Raw genomic sequence first — 19,845 nt, forward strand, 5'->3', positions numbered from 1 at the left:
CTGGACGGGGGCCTGCTTTAAAAGACCTTCGCTTAAAAAACGTGAAAAAAACAGCAATGGTACTTTTGTCCATTTTGAGACGCCATAGACAGTTCACACTTCCTCAAAATAACTCAATAAATCTTTCATTAATTTGTTGACCAATCAACGACGAAGGGGCGCAGACTTCAGCTACCGATTTCGGCTCGCCTCGAGAAAAAATGTTATGTGCCCGAACAACCGAAAAACCCTTAGCGAAGTCCAAAACGAACATAAACGTCACAAAATGTCGTCATAATGTCTTCACAAACTCTTCCGAACTGTTTCGGCTGGGAGGCATGGAGACGCCTATTCCATTGAATGTTTTTTTGTGTCATCTGACTGGTGTTTGGCTGGGCATGCAACATGCAACATGATTCACCCACCCTCTGTTCTCATTCCACCCTCAGTTTTTTAAAGGCTTGAAATAAAATTCCCACCTATACTTGTTTTGACTCTTTCAACAACATAAAATTATCCTACCTTGTTTTTAATCAGCTAAAGTCTGTCAGACTCACTTGAGAGCTAGAAACCTGCTACATGAAGCTGCTGGAAAAGTAGTGAACACTTTCTAAATCATGGACAAACTGTCTGTCTTTTTGTTTGTTCATTCGTTTTACACCATTGTCAATGCAGGTAAGATGGACTTTCTCTCAAACTCAATTAATAATTTTTTTATGTTATAAAATGTCAAAGGTCCATAACTGTATAATATAACTCCTCTCCCTGGTTCAGGATCACATTCTCTGTGGGCACTTGGAACATATACTATATAAGCGGAGAGACGCCTTTCCCTGAGTTTACGGTTGTGGTGATGTTGGATGATGTTCAAGTGGCTTACTATGACTCCAACATGAAACACTTTATCTACAGGGTACATAACACCCCTAACAAAATACATGATAACAAAGTTCAGGACGGAGCTTATGTATTTGGAGATATGTACCAACACATAAAAGAGAGATCATTTAACCTAAAGCACCACTTAAACCTCACAGAAGGTGTTCAAGTTCAGCAAAGAATGGCTGGCTGTGAGATGTTGGACAATGGTGAACCAGCCATGTTCATGTTTAAGGAGATTTTTAATGTCATTTATACAGATTATGCAGCATATTTCAACATTACACATTTGACATACGATGCTGGGAAACTACTACCAGGATATTATGGGATGAGGCAAGCATATGAAAGAGTACTATTTGAGAATGCTTGGCTTCCCATTTGCATCAGAACACTGAAGACAATCCTGAAGAGAGAGAAGAACGTTGTGATGCGTAAAGTACCTCCCAGATTCAGGTTGATAAAGAAAGAGGTTTCTGGAGGGCTCCAGGTGAGCTGCCTGGCGTTTGGTTTCTACCCCCGCCACATCAACCTGACCCTGCTGAGAGACGGCCAGCCAGTGGCAGAACAGGAGCTGACAGGGGGGGAGGTGCTGCCTAGTGGAGATGGGACCTACCAGCTGAGGAAGAGTCTGGAGGTCAGTACTGAGGAGCTAAAGAAGAGACACAACTACACCTGTACTGCCTCTCACCTCAGTCTGGACAACAAGCTGGATGTCAGTTGGGAGTCTGGGGCAGAGAGAGTACACCTATCCACCCTCTCAGGTCTACTGGTGATGCTGCTGATTGTTATTCTGTTGGGCATTTTCATTTGCGTCAAAAGGAGGTGGAGATGCACTGCCTCCATGTCTAAACTTGCCAATGTTGATGAAAAAGTGTCAGAGGAAATGAACCTTTCTTCAGATTCTGAGACCTAATATATTTTTGGGACACTGATGCAACTTTGTCAATTCAGCTCAATTCACAATGAAAATATAACTGCCAGAGCACCTATGACGGCAGACACAAAATGTGCAAAATATTCTGTTATTGTCAGTCAATCTTCCTTCCCCTCAACAAAGGACTGTAACGGATCAGTTTGGGTAGACTGTTGACAATAACAAATATCTGCGCATTATTAGTACAGATCTGAATTCATATATTTTATAGGCTGGTTTGGCAACCTGAGCATTAAAAAAGGTAATCTGGTAGTTATTTCTGTAATGTAATTTCTAATCATGACTATTCATTCATTGTACAATGCACTCTATATCTGTGCTGTATTAGCTGATAGCCAGTATCTTAACCAGTAGGAGAATCATGTGATCATGTGTATGAGGTCTGTTTATTATTGGAATGACTTTACAGTGTCTCTGTTTTGTATTGTATGTAGTGTATGTTCATCCTACCTGCACAATAATACCCTTTATTACAGACAATAAAATGTAGCTTAATCGATTAATGCATCGATTCATTTTAACTACGACATTAATTAAAGCAATGTCAAGTATACCTTAATTTCTCTCAGGAACTTGTTTATCACTGTGGAAGGGAGAGAAATCTGACACTCTATTTCACTCCAGTTTAAGACTGGCATGAGTATTCAACTAAAGTGAATGTTGTATGCATTATAAACAATTAAACAGTTTTATCATAGAATGCCTTTAGTAGAGAATGAATCTGTTCGATTGTAGTCAGTGCCATGAAAAGTCATTTTCTATTTTACAGTAGCACACCGCTCGTTCTAAACATTATTTGTTTAGTGTTACTTTTCCCCAGTCAAATATTCAGGCCTACATTTCCACTTCAAGGCTGGACCACAACATAAAACATAGCTTTTGAATGTAAGATATAGTTTAATTAACTGTTATTTTGTATTGAACACTGACTGGTATATCAAAAGGCTGCAAAGCCAATGTCTCCATTCCACATTTAGAAATAAGTATCCTTCCATGTTACCTGCTTCCTAATGAAACCAGCTAGGTTCAAACCTAGTTCTCCTGCGCACCACGATACTGTGTTAGCCCTCTGAGCTAAATCCTAGAACCACTGGCGACATTCCTAAACCTGCTGTCTTGCTGCTATTTTACAAATAAAACAAACATCAATATCTTATCTACATTTCATTACTGACATAAAGAGCGTGTACAAGGCTGTGTTCAAATAGCACCCTATTCCCTCCATAGTGCACTATGGGCCCTGGTTAAAAGTAAGTGCACTATGTTAGGGAATAGGGTGCCATTTGGGATGTAGCCATATTTACTGGCTTAAGTCAATTAAGTTCCCCAGGTCTGCACGCTCCAGTGTTTTACCTAAAGGAAGAAAAAAGGCTGAATTGTATTTGTCTTGTAGACTAATGCCTAATAAAGAGAAATGTAATTTGTCAATCTGAAAAAAGTTAGTGCTGTCTACCCTTTTCCAAATAAAGTATTGTTCATTGTGAACCTTGCCTGGTTGTCGTTCATCCTTCCTGAAATTGCACTGGGGCACAAAATAACCAACAATGTCCATATCTGACACACACACAGCCACACAGTCACACACACAAGCAGGGACGGACAGACTTGGTGGTCGGGGCCCCCAGATATCATGTGATAGCAAAAAGTGTAGAATTGCAGGAAATTAGCATTGTAAATGTCAATTTTTTAGCCTCATGACAAAATGTGTAGAATAGCATTATAAAACTGTTGATTTTTCTCTCCGAACCATGACAAAATGCATTGAAATGTAGGAAGTTAGCTAATTCGGCTCCACATGTGACCAGTCTGGACGCTCAAATCAGATTTTTTTTGGCTCTGAAGTGTTTACACATGACCTGCCATTACCATGACAACCACCACCAAAATGTTAAGGAACAGTGACAGGAAATGAGCATTGCATCTGTGTGCTACTTCAGAGGCTACATCAGTGTGAATGCATAAATCTGATATGGGTCACATGTAAAACTGCATGTGGACAGTAAAAAAAAAAGATTGGATGTAGGGGAAAAAACAGAATTGGGTTCTTCAGGTGGAGAATTCAATAAATCTGATTTTGTTATATAAATAATGACTTGCTAAAGTGCTAAAATTCAGCATTTTGACATGTCCCTCCGTCAACAATGTGTCACCTCTAGGAAGATATCAACCCACTTAATCCCAAAATGTTTCCCAATTTTTACCATCATTGTAAAGCCCTAGCTATTTTGTTGCTTTGACAAAATCAAATAGATACTAGAGAACATCTAATGTGATGGACCATATGACTGGACAGATACTATAGAACATCTAATGTGATGGACCATATGACTGGACAGATACTAGAGAATATCTAATGTGATGGACCATATGACTGGACAGATACTAGAGAACATCTAATGTGATGGACCATATGACTGGACAGATACTAGAGAACATCTAATGTGATGGACCATATGACTGGACAGATACTAGAGAATATCTAATGTGATGGACCATATGACTGGACAGATACTATAGAACATCTAATGTGATGGACCATATGACTGGACAGATACTATAGAACATCTAATGTGATGGACCATATGACTGGACAGATACTATAGAACATCTAATGTGATGGACCATATGACTGGACAGATACTAGAGAATATCTAATGTGATGGACCATATGACTGGACAGATAATAGAGAACATCTAATGTGATGGACCATATGACTGGACAGATACTAGAGAACATCTAATGTGATGGACCATATGACTGGACAGATACTAGAGAACATCTAATGTGATGGACCATATGACTGGACAGATACTATAGAACATCTAATGTGATGGACCATATGACTGGACAGATACTAGAGAATATCTAATGTGATGGACCATATGACTGGACAGATACTAGAGAACATCTAATGTGATGGACCATATGACTGGACAGATACTATAGAACATCTAATGTGATGGACCATTTGACTGGACAGATACTAGAGAACATCTAATGTGATGGACCATATGACTGGACAGATACTAGAGAACATCTAATGTGATGGACCATATGACTGGACAGATACTATAGAACATCTAATGTGATGGACCATATGACTGGACAGATACTAGAGAACATCTAATGTGATGGACCATATGACTGGACAGATACTATAGAACATCTAATGTGATGGACCATATGACTGGACAGATACTAGAGAATATCTAATGTGATGGACCATATGACTGGACAGATACTAGAGAACATCTAATGTGATGGACCATATGACTGGACAGATACTAGAGAACATCTAATGTGATGGACCATATGACTGGACAGATACTAGAGAACATCTAATGTGATGGACCATATGACTGGACAGATACTAGAGAACATCTAATGTGATGGACCATATGACTGGACAGATACTAGAGAACATCTAATGTGATGGACCATATGACTGGACAGATACTATAGAACATCTAATGTGATGGACCATATGACTGGACAGATACTATAGAACATCTAATGTGATGGACCATATGACTGGACAGATACTAGAGAACATCTAATGTGATGGACCATATGACTGGACAGATACTAGAGAACATCTAATGTGATGGACCATATGGCTGGATAGATACTAGAGAACATCTAATGTGATGGACCATATGACTGGACAGATACTAGAGAACATCTAATGTGATGGACCATATGACTGGACAGATACTAGAGAACATCTAATGTGATGGACCATATGACTGGACAGATACTATAGAACATCTAATGTGATGGACCATATGACTGGACAGATACTATAGAACATCTAATGTGATGGACCATATGACTGGACAGATACTAGAGAACATCTAATGTGATGGACCATATGACTGGACAGATACTAGAGAACATCTAATGTGATGGACCATATGACTGGACAGATACATTTTACATTTTTACATTTTAGTCATTTAGCAGACGCTCTTATCCAGAGCGACTTACAGTTAGTGAACACATATATATACATTTTTTTATACTGGCCCCCTGCGGGAATCGAACCCACAACCCTGGCGTTGCAAACGCCATGCTCTATCAACTGAGCTACATCCCTGCCGGCCATTCCCTCCCCTACCCTGGACGACGCTGGGCCAATTGTGCACCGCCCATGAGTCTCCCGGTCGCGGCCGGCTGCGACAGAGCCTGGATTCGAACCAGGATCTCTAGTGGCACAGTTAGCACTGCGATGCAGTGCCTTAGACCACTGCGCCACTCAGGAGATACTAGAGAACATCTAATGTGATGGACCATATGACTGGACAGATACTATAGAACATCTAATGTGATGGACCATATGACTGGACAGATACTAGAGAATATCTAATGTGATGGACCATATGACTGGACAGATACTAGAGAACATCTAATGTGATGGACCATATGACTGGACAGATACTAGAGAACATCTAATGTGATGGACCATATGACTGGACAGATACTAGAGAACATCTAATGTGATGGACCATATGACTGGACAGATACTAGAGAACATCTAATGTGATGGACCATATGACTGGACAGATACTAGAGAATATCTAATGTGATGGACCATATGGCTGGACAGATACTATAGAACACCTAATGTGATGGACCATATGACTGGACAGATACTATAGAACATCTAATGTGATGGACCATATGACTGGACAGATACTAGAGAACATCTAATGTGATGGACCATATGACTGGACAGATACTATAGAACATCTAATGTGATGGACCATATGACTGGACAGATACTATAGAACATCTAATGTGATGGACCATATGACTGGACAGATACTAGAGAACATCTAATGTGATGGACCATATGACTGGACAGATACTATAGAACATCTAATGTGATGGACCATATGACTGGACAGATACTAGAGAACATCTAATGTGATGGACCATATGACTGGACAGATACTAGAGAACATCTAATGTGATGGACCATATGACTGGACAGATACTAGAGAACATCTAATGTGATGGACCATATGGCTGGACAGATACTATAGAACATCTAATGTGATGGACCATATGACTGGACAGATACTAGAGAACATCTAATGTGATGGACCATATGACTGGACAGATACTAGAGAACATCTAATGTGATGGACCATATGACTGGACAGATACTAGAGAACATCTAATGTGATGGACCATATGGCTGGACAGATACTAGAGAACATCTAATGTGATGGACCATATGACTGGACAGATACTAGAGAACATCTAATGTGATGGACCATATGACTGGACAGATACTATAGAACATCTAATGTGATGGACCATATGACTGGACAGATACTAGAGAACATCTAATGTGATGGACCATATGACTGGACAGATACTAGAGAACATCTAATGTGATGGACCATATGGCTGGACAGATACTATAGAACATCTAATGTGATGGACCATATGACTGGACAGATACTAGAGAACATCTAATGTGATGGACCATATGACTGGACAGATACTAGAGAACATCTAATGTGATGGACCATATGACTGGACAGATACTAGAGAACATCTAATGTGATGGACCATATGACTGGACAGATACTAGAGAACATCTAATGTGATGGACCATATGACTGGACAAATACTAGAGAACATCTAATGTGATGGACCATATGACTGGACAGATACTAGAGAACATCTAATGTGATGGACCATATGACTGGACAGATACTAGAGAACATCTAATGTGATGGACCATATGACTGGACAGATACTAGAGAACATCTAATGTGATGGACCATATGACTGGACAGATACTAGAGAACATCTAATGTGATGGACCATATGGCTGGACAGATACTAGAGAACATCTAATGTGATGGACCATATGGCTGGACAGATACTAGAGAACATCTAATGTGATGGACCATATGACTGGACAGATACTAGAGAACATCTAATGTGATGGACCATATGACTGGACAGATACTATAGAACATCTAATGTGATGGACCATATGACTGGACAGATACTAGAGAACATCTAATGTGATGGACCATATGGCTAGACAGATACTATAGAACATCTAATGTGATGGACCATATGACTGGACAGATACTAGAGAACATCTAATGTGATGGACCATATGACTGGACAGATACTAGAGAACATCTAATGTGATGGACCATATGACTGGACAGATACTAGAGAACATCTAATGTGATGGACCATATGACTGGACAGATACTAGAGAACATCTAATGTGATGGACCATATGACTGGACAGATACTATAGAACATCTAATGTGATGGACCATATGACTGGACAGATACTATAGAACATCTAATGTGATGGACCATATGGCTGGACAGATACTAGAGAACATCTAATGTGATGGACCATATGACTGGACAGATACTATAGAACATCTAATGTGATGGACCATATGACTGGACAGATACTAGAGAACATCTAATGTGATGGACCATATGACTGGACAGATACTATAGAACATATAATGTGATGGACCATATGACTGGACAGATACTAGAGAACATCTAATGTGATGGACCATATGACTGGACAGATACTAGAGAACATCTAATGTGATGGACCATATGACTGGACAGATACTAGAGAACATCTAATGTGATGGACCATATGACTGGACAGATACTAGAGAATATCTAATGTGATGGACCATATGACTGGACAGATACTAGAGAACATCTAATGTGATGGACCATATGACTGGACAGATACTAGAGAACATCTAATGTGATGGACCATATGACTTGACAGATACTAGAGAACATCTAATGTGATGGACCATATGACTGGACAGATACTAGAGAACATCTAATGTGATGGACCATATGACTGGACAGATACTAGAGAACATCTAATGTGATGGACCATATGGCTGGACAGATACTAGAGAACATCTAATGTGATGGACCATATGACTGGACAGATACTAGAGAACATCTAATGTGATGGACCATATGGCTGGACAGATACTAGAGAACATCTAATGTGATGGACCATATGACTGGACAGATACTAGAGAACATCTAATGTGATGGACCATATGGCTGGACAGATACTAGAGAACATCTAATGTGATGGACCATATGACTGGACAGATACTAGAGAACATCTAATGTGATGGACCATATGACTGGACAGATACTAGAGAACATCTAATGTGATGGACCATATGACTGGACAGATACTAGAGAACATCTAATGTGATGGACCATATGACTGGACAGATACTAGAGAACATCTAATGTGATGGACCATATGACTGGACAGATACTAGAGAACATCTAATGTGATGGACCATATGACTGGACAGATACTAGAGAACATCTAATGTGATGGACCATATGACTGGACAGATACTATACTGTAGATCTGTGCAAAAACATTATAATCAGGCAGTGTGGTTTAATTTCACACTTCTTCAGCAATGTGCAAAATAAAAAGGCCACTATTTATGCATCGCTTAGTTGATTAAACTCTAGTTAAATAATCACCTTTTTATAACGCACATTGTTCAAGAAAAGTGTCAAATGAAATTATACTGCCAGATTATAATGCATTTTACAGTACTTTTGTACAGATTTTAACTACAGCATTTTGCACCATAAAGATGTCACTCAGTAAGTCAATAGGATGAAAACAAAACACAAAATCACAGGAAGGTTTAAAAAATGTATAGTTTTTTAGATGTCAGGTCCCAAACCACATAGTTACAACATTATGGAATATAACACTGCTTCTGGCAACAATACTTTGGAATGATAAACAAGGCTTCTGCTACAGTCAGAGAAGAGTTTCCCTGGCATTGCAATTATTTATATTATCTTGTCTTGGCTCTGCTTAGGGTTGAAACATCCTGGTAATTTTCCCAAAGTTCCCAGGTTTTCCAGTAATCCAGGTTGGAAGTTTTCCGGAATCAGGTGGGAATACCTAGGAAAACCTAGGAATTCTGTGATAGTTAGTGGAATTTTGCAACCCTAACTCTGCTAGAATGTCTGTTTTCTACCACTCCACATCCTGAAAAAAAATAGGGTTGAACAGTTATAGGAACTAAACATAAGCAAGACCTACAAAATACTTTATTTGGTTGTACCTTTAAACAGACAAAAAACTTTATATTTACAACTGCTGTTTTAAAACTTTGTATGGCAATATAATTCATACATAATTTAATGTCACCCTGCCATTTTAAAACAAAAGGTGGCTACTGTAATATCCATCCAAAAGCACAAACAGCCGAAACTAAATGGGTCAAAGTCTCCATACCAAAGCATGTTCCAACTGAGTCAGAGGGGATACATTACCTAATGGTGGTTAATATTTGGCCAGCTGTATTGCTGGGAAACTGATATTTTCCACAAGTCTATTCAAGTCAAGAGTGGCCCCAAAACTTTGCCTTCCTTTTCCTGTTTCTTTCATTTAAAAGGCAACAGTCAGTCATTTTCTTGGCAAAGTGGTCCACATCTTACTTAGCCTCTTATACAAGTTTGTTTGGATTGTAAACTGTGTTCAGAAGGTGGCATTAACATTCACATTCCTGCACACACACTCCGAGAGGAGACGGGAAGGAAGGAGGGAGGAGTGTGTGTGTGTGTGTGTGTGTGTGTGTGAAGACGGCTGGACAGGCGGTAGGAAAACAGAGAGGGGCAGAATTAGCAGGCTCATGCAAACAGACACTCTAGCATGCATGTGTGTCACACACATACACACACTGGAATTCACTGAAAGTTTTTGTATTTCATTTACGGTGTCATTAGAAATTGAGCTTAGGTGCATCCTTTTTCCATTGATCATCCTTTAGATGTTTCTACAACTTGATTGGAGACCACCTGTGGTAAATTCAATTGATTGGACATGATTTGGAAAGGCACACACCTGTCTATATAAGGTCCCACAGTTGACAGTGCATGTCAGAGCAAAAACCAAGCTATGAGGTCGAAGGAATTGTCCGTAGAGCTCCGAGACAGGATTGTGTCCAGGCACAGATCTGGGGAAGGGTACCAACAAATGTCTGCAGCATTGAAGGTCCCCAAGAACACAGTGGCCTCTATCATTCTTAAATGGAAGAAGTTTGGAACCACCAAGACTTCCTAGAGCTGTCCGCACGGCCAAACTGAGCAATTGGGGGAGAAGGGCCTTGGTCATGGAGGTGACCAAGAACCCTGCTGGTCACTCTGACAGAGTTCCTCTGTGGAGATGGGAGAACCTTCCAGAAGGACAACCATCTCTGCAGCACTCCACCAATCAGGCCTTTATGGTAGAGTGACCAGATGGAAGCCACTCCTCAGTAAAAGGCACATGACAGCCCCCTTGGAGTTTGCCAAAAGGCACCTAAAGACTCTCAGACCATGAGAAACAAGATTCTCTGGTCTGATGAAACCAAGATTGAACTCTTTGGCCTGAATGCCAAGCGTCACGTCTGGAGGAAATCTGGCCCCATCCCTACGGTGAAGCATGGTGGTGGCAGCATCATGCTGTGGGGATGTTTTTCAGCCGCTGGGGACTGGGAGACTAGTCAGGATCGAGGGAAAGATGAACGGAGTAAAGTACAGAGAGATCCTTGATGAAAACCTGCTCCAGAGCACTTAGGACATCAGACTGGGGTGAAGGTTCACCTTCCAACAGGACATCGACCCTAAGCACACAGCCAAGACAACACAGGAGTGGCTTCGGGACAAGTCTTTGAATGTCCTTGAGTGCCCCAGCCAGAGCCCGGACTTGAACCAGAACGAACATCTCTGGAGAGACCTGAAAGAAGCTGTGCAGCAACACTCCCCATCCAACCTGACAGAGCTTGAGAGGATCTGCAGAGAAGAATAGCAGAACCTCCCCAAATACAGGTGTGCCAAGCTTGTAGCGTCATCCCAAGAAGACTGTAATCGCTGTCAAAGGTGCTTCAACAAAGTACTGAGTAAATGGTCTGAATACCTATGTAAATGTGATATTTCAGTTTGATATTTGTTATACATTTGCAAAAATGTCTAAAAACCTGTTTTTGCTTTGTCATTATGGGGTATTGTGTTTAGATCGATGAGGGGAAAAAACAATTTAAACAATTTTAGAATAAGGCTGTAACATAACAAACTGTGGAAAAAGTCAAGGGGTCTGAATGCTTTCCAAATGCACTGTACATTAAAAAGATAATGTAACTTAATTGCAGTTGTGAATATTTCCACTAGTGACTGATAGCATTACAGTTAATGTTACTTTATAGCCTTTTAGCTATTTTACACAGCATTTTTTGTCATATAACTAGATAGCTAGCTACATTTTTAAGAGAGAGCTTTTCAATTAGCATCTCTCCCCCTGTTTTCAGTCACAGGTGGGGACTGGATTAGGTGTAAGCAGTGCAGGAGGTGGGCTCATGAGTTGTGCTCCACTTTGACTGGGGATAGCTTTATTTGTGACCTATGTACAAATTTGAATCGTGCAATAGCAGAGCATAAGAGAGTTGCCACATCAATGTTACACTGAATTTATTAGTTAAGCTATTGTTATTAAATGTTATATTCCAATGTTATTTAATGGTATTAGTTATATTCCATTCCAATATTATATTCAAATGAATCTTTTTTTTTAAATAAATTAAAAACAACTATTGAAAACCTTTTGCTCCGGGGGGCGGAGCTAGCATGTTGGAGTGAACGGCTGTGTGTGAGAGGCTCCCGCAACTTTTTTGCGAAATAATCTAACCTAATTTACTTTATTGCACTTGTTACAACAAACTTTTCTTTCTAATACAATATTGTAACTTTCTATGTGAAAATGCCTAGTAATAAGCGACCAAAGGACAATAAATCCACATTAGAGGCCTACTCCCCACCAAACAACGAGACAAACATGGCGGAAGGCACAGGTAACAACGTGACACTTACAGAACTTACCCGGGCTTTGGGAGAACTACGTGTTGCTATAGCGGAGGATCTTAAGGCTACTATTGCTGAACTGGACACTAAAATCGAGAGCACCATTCGAACGGTCGCTTCGCAGGGCCAGAGTATTGTGGACCTTGAGAAAGCTTCTGAATTCAACGCTGGTAGGATCGACGAGTTAGAGAAACTATGCACGTCATTGCAGGATGATGTGCAGAGGCTTTCTGTGAAAGTGGTCGACCTGGAGGGCAGATCCAGGCGTCATAACCTTCGCGTTGTGGGTCTGGCAGAAGGGGTGGAGGCGGGCTCTCGCCCCACCGACTTCTTCGCCAAGCTACTGAAGGATGCAATGGGACCGGATGTTTTGGCGTCGGATCCCCTACTGGACCGTGCACATCGCGCCCTTGTCCCAGTGCCTGGACCGGGCCAGCGTCCTCGCCCAGTAATCATCTGTTGTCACAGTTTCAAGACCAAGGATCTTATCCTGCGCGAGGCTCGAATGAGGGGCAACCTATTACATAAAGGGCACCCCTTTCGTGTCTATGAGGACTATGCGCCCGATGTGGCAAAGCACCGCGCTGGCTACAGAGATGTCATGACCAAACTCTACAAACTCCACCTTCGCCCAGCCTTGCTCTTCCCTGCAAGACTAAGAATTACCCCGCCTTCCGGGGAGAAGATCTGGCTCTCCTCGGTTCTGGACGCAGAGAAGTTTGTCCGGGAATATACACCAATCCCCCGTACAGGTTAGAGTGCCTTGTCATTGTGTGTTAAGGTCTGCTCACGGACTCGAATCCATACCATACCATAACGGGTGAAACCGTATTAAACGGTCTCAGCAAGGGCTACCGAACATGTAATACGATGAGCTGACCAATGGAGGGCGGTCAGAGCTCTCACTTAACGTTAATTTCACTTACATTCCGACTGGGTTTAGAGCGATGCCTGTTTGGGAGGCCTTCCAGGTCGGATCATTGACACTTTCGGATGGATATACTTATATTCCCCCATTTTTGTTTTGTTTCGTTATTTATTTTTCAATTCTTACATTATTCCTGTGCGTACATATAATAATAATTATTGGTACTTTATTATTATTTTCTCTTAGCATTTTAGTATTATGTATGTGTATATTTTAAATTTGTATAGATTATTATTCTGGGGTATGCATGTTTGTGTATGTAGATGTGTGTGTATGGATGTATGTGTGTATGCATGTGTATGTATCTGTATATACTTAAGAATATTTATTTTATATGTATATATTTTTTGTGTGTGTGTATGTATGTGTGCGTGTATACGTGTGTAAATGTGTGTGTGTGTGCGTATATATATATATACGTATGTGTGTGTGTGTATGTATGTAGGTATGCACATGTATGTATGTATGTGTGTGTGTGTGTGGATGTGTATATGTGTATGTGTGCACATATGTATATATAAATCACTATTTTTTAAATTATTTGAAAATAATTTATTATTATTATTATTATTATTTTAATTTTTTTAATTTTTTTAAAACATTTTTATTTACTTTGTTATTTTTTGTTTGTTTGGGGGGTAAGTTCAATTTATCAAAATCCTTGTTCCCTTCTCCTAACCCACAATATGTAACTGTACTGCTGTCTATGTTGGTTACTGATGGTTTATGTTTAGACCGGTATTGCTTAGCAATAGAATCTTGTGATGATACATCTTGCTTATCTCAGGGATTGACCCAAGATGAACCTTAAGTGCGCAATATGTTTAAGTTGCAACTTATTCTGTTTAGGTTTATTAGATGCTAATTGAACACTTTAATGCGGGAGCCTCCTCAGTTCATATGTTAGTAGAAGTTCTAGGATAGTGAGAGGTGAGCGCATAGTTGGGATTTTATTTGTGTTTTACCTCTTGTTCGAGGGTCGCGCCGTGCTTTTTTGGCATCGGCCAGACAATGTGTTTGTTATTTTATTTTCATATTTTTTCTGTCCTATGTGTGTATGCCTGTTAAATGTGGGTTGATGGGGGGGGTAAAGGTTGGGGAAAGTAGGGGAACAGGGTGGAGAGTAAAGGTGCTTGCGGGGGGAGGGGTGGGTTGGATACTGCTCAGGTGTAGGTGCTACATATGCTGATCGTGATGGTTTGGTGCGCTTTCTTACCTTTTTAGTGAGTTACATGTTATGCAGGCCACCATAGGAACTACAAATAGAGAGGAGGGGCGGGACTTACATTCACTTCCTGGAATGTCAAGGGGATTAAACGAACCAATTAAGAGAGGCAGGGTCCTAGCCCACTTGAAAGCACTTTCGTCTGATATTATATTTTTGCAAGAAACCCATCTGAAAAACAAATCTCATAACAGACTTAAATGTAAGTGGGTGGGACAAGTGTATCACTCTAACTTCTCTGCCAAAACGAGAGGCACAGCGATTCTGGTACGGAAAGGAATTCCCTTTCTACATAAAACCACTATTGTGGATAAAGAGGGTCGCTATGTGATCGTAATAGGAGAGATCCATTCTACTTCTGTAACTCTACTAAATATCTATGGGCCAAACATTGATAACCCCTCTTTTTTCAAAAGAGTCCTTGCCCTGATTCCAGATATCTCCCATACTAATCTGGTCATTGGAGGGGACCTTAACTGTGTACTAGAGCAATATTTGGATAGATCCTCTACCCGGCGAACCCCTACCTCCCATTCAAGCGAATTCTTGAATACCTACATAAAAAATTCTAACTTATTTGATATATGGAGGATCTCTAATCCTACGGGTAGGGAATACTCCTTTTACTCTCATGTTCACAATGTATATACTCGAATTGACTACTTTTTGGTTGATGCTAAACTACTCCCCTATACCTGTAATGTGAGATATCATGATATTATAATCTCTGACCACAGTCCACTCACCTTCTCCCTGAGATTGGGTGACATCGTACCAAACGAGAGGGTCTGGAGGTTGAATCCTCAGCTCCTCACAGAACCAACATTCTGTGAACATCTTAAAGACCAAATTACATTTTTCTTTGATACCAACGACAACACGGAGACTTCCCCAGCATTATTGTGGGAAACGCTGAAGGCTTATTTGAGAGGATGTATCATCTCCTTTCAGACTGCCAGGAGTAGGCAAAACAGAAAAAAATTGGTAGAACTGGAGGGACAAATTCACTTACTGGATAGGGAGAATGCTAGACATCCATCTATGGAGAAACATAAAGAAATTATGTCTTTAAAATTTAAATACAATCAGATCCTCTCGGCTAAAATTACTAAATCTTTTCTCTATGCCAAGCAAAAATATTTTGAGTTTGGTGACAAACTCGAAAAAACGTGAGTGACCGAATGATTCACAAAGTTAAATCTGCATCTGGGGAATTACTCTCCTCCCCCAAAGACATCAATGACAGATTCCGTCAGTTTTATGAGACTCTATATACATCTAAAGCGGATCCTAACACCTTAATTATGCAAAACTTTTTGGAGGACTGTAATCTTCCTGCCCTGAACCAGGAAGACTCTAACTTCCTGAATAAGGAAATATCTCTTGAAGAAATTAGAGAAACAATTAAATCTCTAAAGAGTGGCAAGACCCCGGGCCCAGATGGATACCCTGGTGAATTCTATAAAACATTCAGCAACATGCTATCTCCTACCTGCACAAAATGTTGGTTCGGGCCAATGAGGATGGAGCTCTCCCATCTACTTTGGATGAGGCGTTTATTACAGTTATACATAAGAAGGGTAAAGATCCGGAAGAGGTAGGGTCATACCGACCAATATCCCTCCTTAATACAGACCAAAAGATTTTAGCAAAAACTCTGGCTAACAGGCTTAGCACTTTAATTGGCAAATTGGTCCCATTCGGACCAGACCGGCTTTATCCCTAATAGAAACTCATTCTTCAATCTCAGGCGCCTCTTCAACATTATGTATTCTCAGAGGTTACCTAACGTGGACCTTGCCGTTATATCTCTTGGCCGAAAAGGCCTTTGACCAAGTTGAGTGGCCCTATCTATTCAAGGTCCTACAGAAATTTAATATTGGAGATGGGTTCATAAATTGGATCCAGCTTTTATATAGGAACCCCTGTGCGAGAATACTCACTAACCAATCAATGTCGCCCCGATTTAATCTTCACAGAGGGACAAGGCAGGGTTGTGCGCTGTCGCCTATGCTCTTCGCCCTAATTATTGAACCTCTTGCTCAAGCGATCAGATCTCATTCAGCAATACACGGCTATAATACTAAAGATACTCTAAATAAGATTTCCCTATACGCAGATGATATTCTCCTCTATGTAACAGAACCCCAAGCTAGTATTCCAGCTATTCTTGAGGTGATTAATTTGTTTGGTACCTTCTCGGGTTACAGAATAAATTGGAACAAGAGTGAATTAATGCCCATACGGTTGCAAAACATCTCCTGGCTAGAACATCTTCCAGTTAAGTTATCTTCAGAAAAATTTACCTACCTTGGAATTGTAGTTACCAAACAATACTCCTTACTATTTAAAGAGAATTTCCCTTCTCTGATGCAAAATCTCAAGGCAAACATACAGTTTTGGAGAACTCTCCCAATTTCTCTGCTCGGAAGAATTAATGCCATTAAAATGGTCTTCCTCCCACAACTGCTCTACCTATACCAGAACATCCCAGTATTCATACCTAAATCATTTTCATAAACAAATGGACTCTATTATCAATCCTTTCCTCTGGGATTATAAAACACACAGGATAGGATAAAAACACCTATGTAAATCCAAGATGGAAGGAGGATTGTCTCTCCCCAAATTTTATATTTTACTATTGGGCCGCTAACCTCCGTGCTGTTACGTTTTTGCTGGATGACGCAACCCCGCCATCCAGCTGGCTTAGCATGGAGCGGGAGGAGTGTCACCCCTTCTCTATTGGTGCCGTGATTTTGTCACCTGTTAATCTGGAGATGTCACTTTACCATAACAATCCTATTATACATAGCACAGTCCGAATCTGGAAGCAAATTAAAGTCCACTTTGAGCTTAGACCAATATCATTCATGCTCCCTGTTGCCAGGAATCCCTCCTTTGCCCCCTCTAACCTTGATAACACCTTTGAGCGATGGGGAGAGTTGGGGATAAGTACCATAGGGGATTTATATATAGGAGGGACCTTTGCTTCCCTTTGAAGCGCTGAGGGAAACTTATAACCTTCCCAGAAGTAACTTTTTCAGATACCTACAAATTAGAGACTATGTTAGAAAACACCTCCAAACATTTGAGAATGCTAAACCTTCCATGTTTGACGGATGCATAAAAATATGCCCCACCTCAGACAAACTGATATCTCGTCTATATGACACTTTTCAATCTGTTAGCGCACCCTCTACTGATGCCATTAAGGCAAAATGGGAGGAAGAACTAGGGACTGATATTTCAGTGGCAGACTGGGAGGATAGCTTGGAGTATATCCACACCTGCTCCATTAACTCCAGACATCGTCTCATACAATTTAAGGTATTACACAGATTACACTATTCCAAAACTAAACTGCATAGGATATTTCTGATACATCCCCTATGTGTGATAAATGTCAGGCTGAGCAGGGTACACTACTCCACTGCTTTGCCCTATGCTCTAGTCTGTATGGTTATTGGTGTGGAATATTTGGGGTCCTCTCTGAAGTTCTGGAGACTTCAATAGACCCAGACCCGCTTCTGATAATCCTGGGAGTGTCCGATTCCCTAAACGGATTAACCAACTCCCAAAAACAACTCATCTCTTACAGTCTCATTTCGGCAAAAAAATTAATCTTGTTGTTTTGGAAAAGGAGGGAAGCGCCCTCTACCAAATTATGGCTCAGCGAAGTGGCAAAAACTGTACACTTAGAAAGAATTAGATATATTCTGAACAATAAATTATCAACATTTGATCAAATCTGGCAGCCTTTCCTCTCTTACCTGGACCAGTCGGTGCTGTGAATTTGTACTTTTTAACGCACTCTCAATTGTCATATTGTAATATACCTTTGGGCAGCGTGTGCTGGCCCCGACACTCGAGCAGTCGGGAGGGGAATAGGGTGGAATAGAGGGGGGGATAAAGGGGGGGTATAAGTGTGGGGGTTACATCTACCCTTTTTTTTTTTCTTTCTACCTGTCCCTGTTCTGTATGTCGTGTTTTGTAATATTTGTTTTGTGCCCAGAACTCTGGGTCTTGTTGTTCATGTCTGTTCTCTTATGTTTAGATAAGAACTGTACACATGTCTTTCATACCTATACACCATTCTTGTGTGTGTTCAATAAAAAATATTTGAACGGAAAACCTTTTGCTCCTGAATGTAATTTTAAATATTTAAAATCTTGCATTATTCAAATAATATTTAGTGCAATTGTACATAATGGATTGTACAGAAAAGGAACAACAAAGAAAGAACAAAGAAAGTTAATGTACAGGTGCGTTAAAAAGAGGGACTTTACATCAAATATCCTCATAGTGCAGATATTTATGGTGACGTGCAACACCGTTTCCCCCCCATATTTTATTTAAATAATTTAAATAAGACAACTAGACTTAGTTTTTAAGTATTACATACTAAAGAATAAAAAAATAAAACGGATTAAATGGATTTTAACACACTTGTGTGAAACCCTATGCCATATACAGTGGGGAAAGAAAGTATTTAATCAGCCACCAATTGTGCAAGTTCTCCCACTTAAAAAGATGAGAGAGGCCTGTAATTTTCATCATAGGTACACGTCAACTATGACAGACAAATTGAGAAAAAAAATCCAGAAAATCACATTGTAGGATTTTTAATGAATTTATTTGCAAATTATGGTGGAAAATAAGTATTTGGTCACCTACAAACAAGCAAGATTTCTGGCTCTCACAGACCTGTAACTTCTTCTTTAAGAGGCTCCTCTGTCCTCCACTCGTTACCTGTATTAATGGCACCTGTTTGAACTTGTTATCAGTATAAAAGACACCTGTCCACAACCTCAAACAGTCACACTCCAAACTCCACTATGGCCAAGACCAAAGAGCTGTCAAAGGACACCAGAAACAAAATTGTAGACCTGCACCAGGCTGGGAAGACTGAATCTGCAATAGGTAAGCAGCTTGGTTTGAAGAAATCAACTGTGGGAGCAATTATTAGGAAATGGAAGACATAC

General features: G+C 40.3%; 1 pseudogene; it reads left to right on the forward strand.

Moving 5' to 3' along the window:
* Positions 1-218: 218 nt before the first annotated feature.
* Positions 219-2,675, forward strand: LOC123486831 (annotated as a pseudogene).
* The last annotated feature ends 17,170 nt before the right edge of the window (positions 2,676-19,845 follow it).

This window comes from Coregonus clupeaformis, unplaced genomic scaffold (genome assembly GCF_020615455.1).
Source record: "Coregonus clupeaformis isolate EN_2021a unplaced genomic scaffold, ASM2061545v1 scaf1326, whole genome shotgun sequence".
NCBI lineage: Eukaryota > Metazoa > Chordata > Actinopteri > Salmoniformes > Salmonidae > Coregonus > Coregonus clupeaformis.